At 40.8% G+C, this 14946-nt stretch overlaps 1 protein-coding gene across 6 annotated transcripts in view; it reads left to right on the top strand.

Annotated features, from left to right (window-relative positions):
- GRAP2 (GRB2 related adaptor protein 2) overlaps window positions 1-14946 on the top strand; it is a 103959-nt gene that overhangs the window by 68426 nt on the left and 20587 nt on the right. The window contains exons 1-2 of one of the 6 annotated variants that reach the window (XM_080554936.1): window positions 4349-4428; window positions 5204-5299. The exons of 2 other annotated variants lie outside the window; for them this stretch is intronic. The gene's annotated coding sequence lies outside the window, so the exon portion shown is untranslated. Of the gene's footprint in view, window positions 1-4348; window positions 4429-4503; window positions 4743-5203; window positions 5338-14946 lie in introns of those variants that run through there. 3 more of the 6 variants (XM_080554937.1, XM_080554932.1, XM_080554934.1) reach the window with 3 other exon arrangements.

Genomic DNA, 14946 nt, shown 5'->3' with positions numbered 1-14946 from the left:
CTGGGCTTGGAAACTGGATTCTTGGTCTTTTTTCTTAATCAGTAGACAAGGCTGCCTTTTTTCTGTGTTTTATAGTGACAGTCTCATTTTAAATGTGATTTCAAATAAGCACTGTTTAAAAAGAGAGTGGAAAAGGGAGGGGCTTGTGCAAACATGAGTGGAATTGGTAGTGATACTAGCTAGGCTAACAAGTGTAGTAGGTACTATCACCTTCATGTTTCGAGGTACAAACTGATTCCCATGATATAGCCATTTGAGTGGGTTGATGCTTTACTCGGATGTTTCTGATCTCTGGTCCCTCTTGTGCCAGGGATATCAGGCTTACCTAGCTGCACAATCTGGGTGAGAGGAAGGGCATCTTTTCTTCTTTTGGCTTTAGCCCAGAATACTGTCTCCGAAATACAGTAAATACTGTTGCTAGCTTCAAATAGATGAGAATGAAAAAAGTGATCTTGGAAGGGTCTGAGTTCTTCCTGTAGCCTTAATTTTTTTAAATTGTTTTGCTGATTAGAGAACCACACTAAAGTACCATTTAAATAACATCTAAGCATGGGAGACTAACCTTTGAGGAATAAGCTTGCTAAGACGGGCCTCATTATGCTGGCACTGAGTTCATAGGTTAATACTGTGAAATATTATGAGATGAAAGAAAATGACTGGAATGCCTAAATGAGCAGTATGCACCAATACATGATGAAATCCTTTTTTCCTCCCTCTTGGAGCTCCAACATCCATCCTTCTTCCCTCTCCCCAAGTCTATAACCTTTTTTACATGCAGCTTTATCTTTTCTGAGCAGTGTATGGTTATAATTGCATGCCATTCTTTTCCCTGAGGCACTGTATGCCTTGTGTTCTCTAGACGTTTCTTTCTAGTTCCCCAATTTATTTATTTTTTATTATCTCATCGTGACAAATTTGCCAGTAACCCTTAGAGTAAAAACTTCAACCCTCAGAGCTCTGGCATCTCTCTTTTATTTTTAAAATCTAGCTACATAAATAACAACATCATGTTTCTAGGTCGCAGCCCCTCCAAGCTACAGCTGAGTTCTGGCACAGGAGACACACTCCTTAACCCTGCAAACTAAACAGGGATTATCTTAGGATGCGGGCAAACTTCTAAAATTATCTTGGTGCATGAATGTGCTCTGATAATTGTTTTTCATGCAGAAGTGTGTAGCGTCTAAAGATAAGATACTGGAGGCATTCTGTCTGACTGTTTGTACATGGGATTTGCTGTACCAGATCAGACTATCCATCTATCACGTCCCGTGTGCTACCCAAATAGTGGTTTAAACATAATGATTCGGAGAAAGGTGACCCGGCCCTCTGTCAGCTGGGTATGCAGAGCTCTCGCATGGATGGAACAAATACTTTCTAACAGGGCGATTATTTTACAGTGTGAAGTTTCAAGTTGCATTATCATTATGCTAACAGATTAATAATGCCTTTGTTGAACCCTAATGTGTTTGGCTCCTCCTTTTTTGGTAATCCTGACAGTGTACCAGATCTCTGAGATTCAATCCATCAAACTAAAACATTCTCCTGATTCTCTACAATATAGGAGAACTGAATCTGGTCTCAACGTATTTTCCTGTCTTGAACAGAAGGAGAATCTTAATTCATTGAAGTCATTAAATACTTTGAGAAGGGAATGAATAGAATTGCAACATTACATTGCTGAAGATTATATAGGTGTTGTCATAATCATATCATTACCTTCAGCAGGAGCGATGTACTGCAGTGGCACCCTTTGCCTAGCGATTTGGTATAGTGTATGTTTCCATCTCCTGTATTCCAAGTAATTACAGCTGTAATACATGCCTAAATGGTTTAATGCTATCTTCTCCTTTTGCTGTAATGAGCCCATGCAATAATCAAAGCCTCTGAATGTTTGTGATGTCAGAGCAGCTTTAAATGATGTTCAAGAAAATATTTTTTCTTTCCCACGACATCACGACGAGGCAGTTCTCAGTGGGGCTGATACCGCTGCGCACAGTTGGAGTTTCATCATTAAGAGCAGCAGCTGCTTCCCTCTGTCTCCAACAGAAGTGAAGCCAAGTGTCCCTGACGAGAGACGATGGAGTCTCTGCCGTCTGCAGACAATCCCGGCATGAAGCGATGAACAATTCGAAAGGGCCATGCTAGCTGTGGGCAGCTCGGGTATCTTGAAAAGTCCCTCTGTAGCATCCCCTGAAGGAAAAAATTAAACACCAGGGTTTTTTGAAGGGGAATTTTTTGATAAAGAAGTAAGATAGAGGTAAAAAGGCTACCAATTTTGGGAAAACCTTCAAATGTTTTCAATGCAAGATTTTTGTGATCTTTGAGTAGAATGAAGATCTGGATTAATCCATTATCAAGTTTAGAGAAATAAATAAAAGATCAAACCCAAAGCGTCAAGATTCTTCAAGAATCTATATTTTAAATTAATTTTAGTTCTTAAATTAGTTAGTAGATTTACTTGTAAATTCTCAGAAAATTCATTATGTGGTCTTACAGTTAGTGTTGTAATTCTCAGTGAATGTGATGCTTCTCATACATTAAAGAAAACACTGGCTTTTAATTTTGAATATAAGACTCAACTCAGCTGTAAGTACACAGACATGGCAAGTACCTCCATAGTTTTATTTTGATTTTTCAATACTGTTCTGATTTGGTACCCTTGGCTGTTAAGGTCACTGTGGGAAGCAGGGTTGAAGCAAACACAGGATGATGTCTGTAGACATTAATTGTTCATTAATAACTGTAACTTCAGAATGGGTTTAGGAATACTTTCTTAAATCTCCAGAGCTTCTGAGGGTCAGCTCCTTAAGCACCCTGAGCTCTATTATTAATTAGTTCCTTCACAGCAGAGCTTTAGCTGACTTTCAGACACTGTTGACACCATATCCTTTGCACTGGCAGAGGTTATTTCTCCATTGTGAAAAATAGGCAATTCCATAATATTCAAGTGGTTTACTCAAGGTCTATTCCTCAGTGTGGAGTATCAGGGAGCAGAAAGCACAGGTGATTTGGTGGCAGGGTGGGTAGCTTTGGTCAATACAATACACCTGCCTGGAAGGTACCTCCAACAGCTACATCAAGGTAATAATCCCAATAATTTATACAATAGCTGTCTTGATGAAAAATAAATAAATAACAGTTCTTGCAATGAAGGTAAAGTCATAAAAGTCATAGCAGAAGATGACCCAGGCTTCAGCAAGCTCCCAGTCTAAAGAGAAAGGTAAATGAAGTGTGGAAAGTAGAGGGGAGGAAAGATGAAGGGCTTGTTTGAGTGAGGAGCTCCCTCAGTGTTGTCCTGCCAGGGTAGTGGCTTGGGGACAGTTCTTTGGTGGCCACTAGAACTCCTGAATAAGAGTTCCTTTTTCTGGCTTGCTCTCCATCTCTTTGGTAGAACCTCAAAGCTCCCCACACCTGCTTTTACCTATATTATCACTGAATCACTGTAGTAAATCAACAGGGGTGCCACTCAGCTGAAGGATTCCTTTCCTCTCCATAACCAGCTAAAGAGCTTTCATGGCTTTTGCCTTTCTTTGTATGCTACAGCCTCCAGAGGCACTGAGAATGGTAGCACACTTGTAACAACTGCTTTGAGTCTTTTAGGCACCTTCTGGTTTCATCTGGTAATTTAGGGGGGATTTCAAAGGAAACTCTCTGCACTTCGGGAGATGGTGTTAGTGACTCAGAGAGAATCGAGCCCTTCCTTCTGCCTCAGTGCTGAATGATTTGTCCTAACGCACTTCGTGCAAGTGAGACCCTCCACCACAGCTTGATTACCTGTGGTCATCAATTGTCCTTCGGCTAATTGCATAAGTCTGAAGGTGTTTGCCCTGATAGCCCAGGCAGATTTCAGTTTGCCTTCTGCACATCTGACATTTTGATTTTAATTGGGCAGTTGTTGCTTCTGCTCCTAACCTGCTGTGCACTGCTGAAAAGCACTGGAGGATGGATTTCATTGTTAGGTGAAGGGATAGATACAGAGGCAGAGAAAGTGGCAGCCAAACTGGAGGTACACTCCGGGGCAAATGTGAGGTCGAAGGACACAGTTGTCATGTTCTAATATTCAGGCTTACTGGCTCAGCTACTGTATACCAGAAGTGTCCAGAGAAGCACAATTCTCAGTGAGGCTGCGGCAAGAAAAGAGCTCATAATAGGGTTTCTTAATTAAACTGCTGGGTAGTGCTAGCAAGAGAAGCCGAAGGAGCAGCTGTAATCCTTTAAAACACACCAGGGAGAAACTACAGCAGTGTGTGGCCCCTGCACCCTGCCCAGCATTGCTGCATCCCCCTCTGATGAAGCCAATCAGGATGAAAGAAATACAAAGTGAGGCTGAATTTAATTCCTGGTTTGTGAAACATGGTGGAAGTCTCTCGGGGTGAACAGCAGTTATTTTCTTAATGAATTAGTGCTGTTTGGAACTGTTTCTGTTTGGTATGGTTAGTTTTACTTTTTTGTATGAAATGTTTTTAGCTTTCGAGCAGGATGTTCTTTTTGAAATGTTCTTCTGTTCAGTCTAAATAAGCCTGGCATGACGTTTTCTAAGGGGGTGGTGAAAAATGCATCAACTTCTGCTATACAATCTCCAACACATAATTGGCTTCAGCTTGGGAAGGGCTGAGCACCTACCTCTTTCTTTGACCGGCTGTGAAGTCCAACCATTTTCAGACTGAGCAACCTAGAAAGAGTACGCCAAAATTTAGTGAATGCTTTTTCAGGATATTTGGGGATTAGCTTCTGTTCCAAAGGTAATCATTTTATTAAATATAGCTTAATTTTTGAAAAGCTGCAAGCTAAACTGCAAAGCTCATCTTCAAGACTAAAGAGACAACGTACTGTAATCAAATATCGCAAGATATGCAATAGTAATGAAACTGAACATTACAGTTTCTTAAATCTGATAGCAAGTAAAATAGATATGAGTAGAAGAAACTGGTAGAAAACAGAACAGAAAATGGAAGTGCAGTCAGCAGAGGGGTTTGGGTATTTTGTTTTTTGTTTTTTGTTTTTTTTTTTTTTATATATGGAAGCGGAAGTTTAGTATTGAAAATGTTCTTAATTTATTCAGTTTGAATAAAATTCATCTAGTCCATCAGTGAAGTAATCACACTAATCCCTATTTTGAGGGGATAAGTCTTGGAGAAGTACATGGACCTTGCTTAAGTCTTGTGATGAGTAATTCTCACCATTGGCTGGTTTCCCACTGCAGAGCCCTTACCACATTCATGATGCATCTTGAAGGGTGAGAGCTGCACAGTTCCTACACTTCACAGCTCTCAAAACTGTCTTCTGCAGGTTTTCTAAGGTATGTAGAAGAGGAGCACCTCTTGAAAACTGTATAAGGTACATGACATAGATGGTCTTGCAGTGTCTAGCCTGGTAATTTTTATCTGCTGTGTCTAATCTAGAAATTTTAACTTTTTCATTCTGAAATTTCTTTATTTCCTCTTTTGCCTTTTTTTTTTTTTTCAGAATTCTATCTACAAACAGTGATCTTTTTAAAGTTATGTAGTTTAAAGTTATGTTGTAAAAGTGGAAGGCATACAAAATTCAGGAAATAATAATTGTAATGATTATTTTAATGTGTGTTTTGATAATATGCAACTGGATAATTGGAGTCTAGCACTGAAGTCAATATGAAAATTTTTTTAATTTTTTTTTTAAATCTTTTATGGTACATAGTGAAAGGAAAACTTGAATCATTTAATGAACATTTTGTACCTACATGATTTTCAGTATGTCTTTGATCTACACAGGTACATAACTTCTTATTGCCTGATTGAGACCGGTGTTGCATTAGAGTAGTCACTGTAGAAAAATTGGGTTGCATCCTCATCTCATATAATTTCAAAGTTATCCCTGCCATGAGCAGGGCCTTGAACTGGGTGAACTCCACAAGTCCCTTTTAATCTAATTGTTGTATGATTCCATAAAGAGTCCCAACCCATTGGTTCTTGTTAAGTTGCACCATATGGAAGAATACCATCTGTGACCGCCTGCTGCTCCAAGTAGTTTGCATTATGTATAGGGAAGACAGTCCAAAGAATAAGGAAAACAGGTATAACATCGAAACACCACAATCGATGCAATAGACCAGCGATATTATTATCATAATTTCTTTTCAACTCTTTCATGAGGTGATTCTTAGGTGACAATGCTCCCGTCAGCACAGTGTGTTTGCAAGAATAATTATAGGAACAACTGACTGTGATGTTTTATTGTGTTATGGAAGAAATAGCATGTTGTCCTCTCCTCATAAACCATAGTGAAACATTGAATGCAACAGCTGGCTTTTTTAGAAGTCTGCACGCCTATGTCTGAGCCTGAGAGCAAAGCTGAGGTAAGACAATTGCGCTCTCACAATTGCATGAGCTGGTGGGACCAGAGCTGATTTTCAGAGTGTCTGTGAACTGATTTGTAGCTGCCGTAGATCATGCTGTGCCGCTGTCCTGATCACCTGAGTCCTTTTGTGTAGATTCTCTCCCACCACTTCCAATGGCTATTGCAACTCTTTGTACCTCAATAAGTGTGTCTTGGAGTGGACTCAGTAATTAAGATTGGATTTCCAGCTCATTCCATTTTATCTGATGTACAAAACCAATACAAGCATAGTGGATAGGTTGAAACTGAAATAATATGCCTGCAGTTGAAACCCAAATAAATAGAAAAGTATATTTTTGTAAACTTTTTTTTAATCAAAATTGCACACACTTCGCTATTTAATAGGGCAGAATCTGTGTAGGCTATGCCCAATGTTTAGGCTTTCAGATAAAGAAACATATGAGACTTAATATGAATACAAATGTCATGAATATACACTTTTGTTTCCATTAAAGCAATTTTACTTGGAGGTTTAAGTACTGCCATTCAGTGGTTTGTATGCAAACAGTGGCTTTGAGCAAGAATGACTGAATCTGAGAGAGGCAATGTCCAGCACATATTCACAAGGTTAATTGAGTGCGGTATCAATAACTTGCAGAATAGAGGTGCAGGTGCCGGGGTAGGGAGGATCTGCAGTGCGTTAAGCAGTAAGGAAATCTTAATTTAAAGAATACAATAACTTGGACACTACCAATAAAAAATTTAATTATAATAACACAGATCTTGGCAATACCCTTTACCAATGTAACATGCTGCAAGTCTTGCTTTGGATGCAAATACATTGTTAGCTCTGTGCAAAACCAAACCTGACTGCTCTTAGTTGGAGGTGAGATACCAGTGCCCTGCTTGCCCCACTCAAGTGATGTTTCATCTCCTCCAGAATTAGTTCAAGTGTGGCCCCCTGCTTCCATATCTCAGCCAGATTCTCCATCTTCATCCTCCTTTGCGACATAACCTTGAGTAGTCTCATGAAGCATCTTTTAGGTTCGCCTCCTTCACCTTCTGAAAATATTTTCTCTACAGTATTTCACCAGGATCTTCATAGTGATAGCTTTTTTTTTTTTTTTCTTAAGTAAGGGCTAAATCATTGTCTTTGTCCAGAATTTCAAACCCAAGGGCTTGAACTGAGGATCCTAAGCCTCATAGGTGAGCATGTGTTTTAAAATGGTGTAATACTTACAGTTGCTAAATATGCATGGCTCAGACTTCAGTGGGAGCTATAAGCAGTCATACTCTGCAAACTTGTGCTTCCAGCTGGAAGTACAACCAAGAGTGAAGGAGCATAATGTTAGGCCAGCTCACACTAAGAATTTTCCATATATTATTTCCATTGAAGTCTAAATCGGTGGTTCATTGCTGCTGATTTTTGACTAATATCTAAATTCCAGATTCAGCTGATACCTGCTCCTGGGTGCTCCCTGTCACCCACATGCACCTTCCCTCCAAGTATACGCAGACCAACTCATTCACAGTTGCTCAGATTTGTGTTTGCCAAGGAAAACATGACACACATCACCCGAAGTGTGCTCGCGGGACCTCTGTTCCTCCGTTCAGGCATACTGCAAATGAACATCTTTCATTTATAATCAGATCCCTAGAGATACAAATGTTCAAACATACTTTTGCTCAGATGTGTTCAGGCTTGCATGCAGAATGCCTGCTCTCGTACAAGGGCAGAAGAGGCAGTTTGCTGGCTGCTGCGTTCACCCAGACATGCATGTAATCCCACTTTCTCACATGCATGCAGCCTGCTGTTTTCCACATGTGTATTATAGAGAAAAAAAATGTAAATATCTTTCTTCCCATCCTGCATAACATGCAAATGTGGATAGCACATTGAGATTAGAAGTAAATGTAGCAGAATGACTTCAGTCAACCTCAAATGTCGAATGACTCATTCACACCCTTTGCGCAGTGTTCCCTTTTTGCCACATGCAATCTATTGAGCAGTCTGGCGGCTGCGTGGTTCCCTGCTGCAGAGCTGCAATCGATCGCTCGCTCGCTCGCTGGAGGAGCGGGGCTGTGATTAGCTGTGCAGGGTGTGCAGGGGTTACCCGGTGAGGTTCCCATCAGTCTCACTGCTGGGAAAGTTCCCATGCTGCAGGAGTGGGAAGCGTGGGATGTGGGGTCTCGTCTCTGCCTGTAGGAACTTTGCGTGTTTAATGACATCTTAGCCTGCACATCAGTTCAGAAACCGATATTCCTACATCAGGATGTGGTCTGGGTATTTCTACTCCAGATGCTGAAAACCTATTCCAATTTGATAAAACTTATTTTTGGATTAAGATAAACAAGGACAAGTTGTTCCTACTTGAGAGTAAAAGTGTCTACACATTAAATCATTCAAGAACTGCTGCTGCACTTTAATTTCAAAGGTATCGTAATCCAAGTGAACTAAAAAATGCATAGACAAGCATGAAATACGTTCCTCACTTCTACTTAAAATGCTACGATTTCCGTGCAGAGACAAACCCCAGGAATAGTAACAAGCTGGCGCTCACATTTACCTTACAATCAGAAGAAAAATTGGATTGACTGTTGGAGTTGCATCTTTAAACATATGAATTATTGTAATTGATTGCTTTTAAAACCCTTTCAAAAGCATTCCCAAGCGCAGATGCATGCGGGCTGACTTTAATTTATGGAAAGGCTGTTTTGTAGCACTTAAGCCTTGTAAAAGGGGTGCTGTGTTTAAATGGAAGTTGGGCCATAAAGATCCATTAAGCAGAAAAAAAAAACAGCTAATGCAGCACTGAGGCTCAGAATGTAAATATGCAAGTAGTGACATTATGCAACGAAGGTACCATAGAGTGCTAACTGTGCCACATGGCAGATACCTCTAGCAGGGTTTCAATTTCTCTGTCGTTACTTAAACACGAAACTTTATATAAAAGTCTATCAGATGTTCTTCTCAGAACAGATGTGGCTGTGAGCTGAAATTATATATAACATGGCCAAGATAAGAGGACTCTTGGAACCTAATTATCAGATTTCCTATGTTTGTGTTTAGATTATCGTAGCTAAATGTACATTGAAGCCGACATTTATATTTCTTCCTTTTGTAAAAGCACAAGAGGAGAGGAAAAATATATAAAGAAAATGGTGAAAAAAACTTTTCAGTAGAAAAGCACAGCTTATACAGACAGGTGCAATTTTGAACAAAAATAGCTCTATGGTTAAAAGGACAAAGAAATGCTACTTTTTCTTACTGACTTAACTGTAATCCTACTTTTGTGCAAAATACTATTGGCACACAATGCAGTTTTAGTAGTAGAGTTGCAAGTTTTGCACGATTGTTTGTGTTGCCAGGATGAGTCTTACCAAAACCAAAAATAAGAAAACAAAACAAACAAAAGAAAATAGCAGCTTCCTCACTGATCTCACTCGTCTTCCCGTTTTACATAAAATTCCATCAGCTGGCACGATCAAAGAAACATGCAGTAGCTGATTTGAAATGTAATACTATGTACCCAGCTGTATTTGCTAGCAGATTTTCATACCATTTTGTTCGCATATCCCACTCGAATGTATTGCTCTATAGTAGGGTCCAGTAAAAGAGTAAAAGGTATTTTTACCAGACTGGATTAATGCCTTAATGTAAAGAAATCTCTAGGTTGTGCTGTGCTCAGATGTAAAGAAATGTTAGCCTTCTGTTGTATCCTTCATCATTTATATATAAAGAGAGGAGTTTCTGGACAGTTTTGGAAATGAACCAAAGGCATGGAGCAAACTTACTCCTATCTTAGCATTTACACTCTTTTTCTGTATTTCTGATTCACATTGTGAAATGTAGGGTCCTGCATGGATAAAGGGAATTTAGCATTCACGTGCACATCTAGTGTGTACTCACACGCAGACCATATGAGTAGGGACACCAGCAGAGCTCAGCTCTTAGCTGCAGTGCAAGAGCTCAGATTTACAGAACAGTGCATTGGATGCTCCGTATGTTTTGCAAATCTCTCTCTGACTGCCAAAGCTGGAGCTAATGAATCTTGAGTATACTTTACTCATATTTGATACCCGAATAGAAGGAAAGTACCTTTGAATAGCTGGATCTAATTGTAGGTGGGTTTTACTGTCTGTGGAGGCTGGTTGTATTTAATCTAGTCTCATTTTGACGGATTCTTGATTTTGTTCTGACTCTTTTGCACTGGAAGCAGCTTTTGGAAAGTCCTTCCTGATAGGAAACGTGCCTGAAATACAGCATCATTCCTCATCCTAGTCTCTTGTATGATCAATTTGAGAAGTCTGATAGTTGGCACATAGTGCTTTGCAGACCTCTGACACCGACTGAAGTAGGACAGCAGGAGGTATGAGAAGCAACAAGTCTCCAGCCGACTTGTTGCTGCCAGCAGGATGGTTCCCTGCAACTGTTCACAGCTGGTGTGATTCAGAGAAGCTTTGACAGTACTTGTAATTACACCACAGACCAGTTTTAGGATGAGTAGTCCCAGAATTTCACAGAGCCCAAGCATGGTCTGATGCCCCCTTGATCCCACTCTACTGCAGTCTTTTAATAAGCTTAGATCCTCACAGAAGATAAAGATCATAGCAGGCTACACCTGCAAAAAGCAGATGTACGTACACATATATGGACTGCAGATCAAATTCAGGGGTGTGCATCCTTGCGCTTGTTCTGATCTACATCCATTTATCCTCTAATGCACCTCCAGTATTAGTGCAAATACACTAAATGCACGGGGTGGAACTATTGATTTAGTAGCCTGTTGCAGCCTTATGTTCTGTGAGACCACAAAGTACAAGCTCCACCTGTACACCAAGGCAGATCCCTCGCATACATGCGCACATGCACAACGGGAGCGTGATTCTTATTCTGATAACCACACACTTGCAGTAAAATACATATCAGCCAGCACTGAAGCTTACCAAGAAAAGATGAGAAAAATTGAGAGGCAGTTAGTTAGATAAAGTATGAGGGGATTTTTTTTTTTAAATAAAAAGCATTGAAGGAAGTGGCTACATTTTTTCATACTTTAGGTATTCGTCTGGAGGGCTCGAGAAGGAGCTGCTCGACAATTGTGCCGAAAGAGACCGTTCGAAGCAACTTCCCATCAGGCGGCATTCCTCAAGTGTCGGCTCTTTAGGAGCAGTCAGGGAAAATTCATTCTGTGGGAAGCAGTTAATGGAGCTGCATTACCGACCCCTTATCGCTCTGCCTGATAGAGAGACAGCAGGTTCACTTCGGCAGCTCCAGAGCCCTGATCAGTTCAGATTAGGGGCACATTTTCTGTCTGGCTTAATCAAGCATGTTTAGGTATATTTATCATGATTAAAGGGGTGTAGCGCAGGGAGGGGAGTGAAATAGAAGGAGAATACTGTTCTCTAACTTCAAATGGAAGCTTAGCAAATCCCACTGAGTCACTAGGTGCTCATCAAAGGGAGAATTAAATCCTGAAAAGGAATGTTTTGTTGAACACTCCAGCACTGGATTCAAATCACTGAAGAAGAGTTATTTCTCTCTTTCTTTCTCTTGTTTCTTTTCTCCCTGTACTGCTTGCATGCAGCGAAGAAGCAAATCAGCAGCTCATGCAGCCCATGTTGATTTTGGCTTGGTAGCCACGCAGCCCCTGCTTAGCTTACCGGTAGTTCAAATTCTCGTAACATGATGACAAAATTAACTATCGTCATAAAGACCTAGACGAATGGCTCCCCTAGTTTTGTCATGTTTATCTTTCAGGGAAGCACAGCGAACCACTGCAACAGCCTGGAGGACTTTGCTAATTGTTAGCATTCAGAAGGGATGATGATGAGCAAATTGTAGACTGGGACGAGGCTCTTTTTTTCTAGGGCTAGCACAGCTTCTCTGCCTTCACTTCGCTGTTGTTTTTATTACTATTATTATTATATTTATATTTATTTTTATTTGAACTCTGTGAAAAGAGTTAGCCCTATTCACTATAAAATCAGACGTGCCAAATTTGTGGCAGGTGTAGGTTGGTACAGTTCACAGATGATGGTGGAGACCAACTCATAAAGCTCAAAGAGGTGGTGTCGGCTCCCAAGAGAGCAGTAAGGAGAAAGGTTTCTTAGGTCTGTCTTGGTGCTGACAGCGATCAGAGACTGGTCCTGCTGGGGAAAGGCTCCAGAGCAGCAGTCAGGCTGCAAGATCCATGGGTTCTTGCCCTGAGTCACTGGCCATCTTTAGCTCCTACGTGAGATAAATGTAGAGCAGGCTTGGAAAAAGTGCTGTTATGATGAGCATATTCTGTTCATCTTTTCCTGTGGACTCCAAACTTCTTTGGTCTTGCATATTCATCTAGATTTCCCAATGAAGGCACAAGCTGCTGTTTGGTGTACAGAGGCCTCCTTGACAGTGGTGGATCTGCAGAACCTTAAAAAGTATTTCATGGTCCCCACGTTAAAAACGTCTGAGGCAGAACAGTACACAGCCCAACAGGCATGCTTTGGCTCTGTGTCCTCAAAGCAGCCATCAACACAGAAGCTGTAAAGCAGTTTCTTCTGTCTGGACTCTTGGGCAACCATGAAGCAGTTAAAGGAAATCTATGGAAACCCAGGGGAATTGTTTCGTAGTAAAGAAAAGAGGTCAAAACTTCCCTTTCTCCATTGTAATCTGCTGCCTCTTCCTCTGCTAATCCATTCACTTCTGTGGCAGTTCAGTTCCTGTGATGTTGTAATTGCTGTCAAGATGATGATCTGGGATGTCATGAGCATGGCTCAGTGTAATCACTCTACAAAGACAGAAGGTGGAGAACTTAACTGATTATATACAAAAAGTCCTAGTGAGACTAGTAATGCAGTAATCAGGAGTTATGGGGTGGGGAACGTGTAAGAGGGAGTTGGCAGGTTTGGAGGGATTTGAAGAAAATATTTAATCTCATCAAGTTTGGCAGTGCGTCTTTAGAATATGAAGCTAGAAGATCACAGCAATATATTCCCAAAGAAAAATCTCTCAGAAGCACAGAGATGCTCATCAGCCAGAATGGTAGGGGGTATCTTTGGAGATGAATTAGCAGTGTGATGGGAAGGGTTGCTTGAACCGTATAGCAAAATAGCACTGCTGTTCAGGATTAAAGCCACATCTCCTTGCAGTAAGCGGTGCTACAGTAATGATACCAGGCAGTTAAAGTTGTACGCTCTCCCGACGCACAGGCAACTGTAGAATTAGGGCAGTACTCTTACAGTTAGAGCTTATTCCTGTAAGAAAAATGGCTTCACACCCTTGCTTGAAATAGGTGTATGAAATGTGCAAGCACAGTAGGCTTTAGTCACTGCAGCTTAACTGAATGTGGTTTATGAGGGTGACAAGTCCAGCGCTAGAACAGCAATAGGTGAGTGTGTCAACAAGTGATGCAGAGTTGGCTGAGCTGTTTGAAAATCCCATGGTGCGAACAGGTAGGACCACTGCAGGTGACCAACACGGCGCAGAGATTTCGAGACAATCTTTATTAACAGGAGGCACAGCAAGCTGGGACACAGCTCTGCCCAGATCAGTTCACGGAGCTCTGCAGAGAAGCTTTTACAGCGCTGCCACTCCTGTGCACTCAGTCCTGAAAAAAATAACTGCCCGCTAATGACCTGTCACTACGGACAGCCCGAGCAGCTGCTTGCAGAAAGCAAAGCGGTGAGGGAGGATGAATTGCTGTGTGTGGAGCACATCTGAGTGTGGGACAGGAATAGATGGGAGATCAGGCAGGAGCAGACAGCTTCCATTCATAACATTCAGCTTTATGTGGATTTACAGCCCTGATGCTCCTGAATCCACAGATGCTGAGTTATTACTTACAACAAAATATAGCAATTGAAATTTCCCTTGTTTCCACACTCCAACTTCTGTTTTCCTTGCTGGCAATGTTACTTTTGGAGGAAAACTAATTAAGAACATGGAGAAGTAGTTTACACTGAGGACAAACAAACCGTAGCCACTTAAGCTTTCATATATTAGCAACCTGAACAATTTGGAGTAGGCAAAATGTTTGATTCCTATGTTTTATTGGAAAAAACATTTTTTCCCCTTTTTTTCCTTCTCTCTTTTTTTTTTTTTCTTTTACCTTCTGTTTGATTTTATTTCTGGCAGCTCCCCTGTCTCCCAGATAGAAATTGAAGTGGATAAAATGCCTTTGGAGAAGTTTTTTCTCTTGAAATCTCCAGCTCAAGAAGAAATGAATAAAGTTTTGTGGTTTTTTTTTTCTTTTTTTTTTGTGTGTGAGTTTATTCTTAGGCAGTTTTCAGACATCTTTGCAGACACATTTATTTTGGATTGTTCACTTAAGCATAAAACCAGGTGTAAGCTTATCTGAATCAAATTTTTTAAATCCAGGTCTTCCCAGACCATACCATAGCCATGTTCATCCATACCCTCTCTGTTAGTGTCAGTAGCAGATGCTCTTGAGGATGATGTAAGAAGTCTGCAGCAGGTAGTTGTGGAATAATCTGTCTGCTTGGCTTGAGGTTCATGTGGTTGTCTAACAGAGGTTGGCCAAAACGTGGAGTCTACAGCCCTTTCTGTAGGGTTACCATTAATTCTGGCAGGATTATCTGGGTGTTTCTTTGAATTTTTTTGACACAGCTGTGATGCGTGGTGAAAAGGTT

The sequence above is a fragment of the Anser brachyrhynchus genome, assembly GCF_964034855.1.
Source record: "Anser brachyrhynchus genome assembly, chromosome: 1".
In the NCBI taxonomy this organism is placed as follows: Eukaryota; Metazoa; Chordata; class Aves; order Anseriformes; family Anatidae; genus Anser; species Anser brachyrhynchus.
The sequence above is the reverse complement of the archived record's forward strand: the minus strand, read 5'-3'. Positions and strand labels throughout refer to the sequence as shown.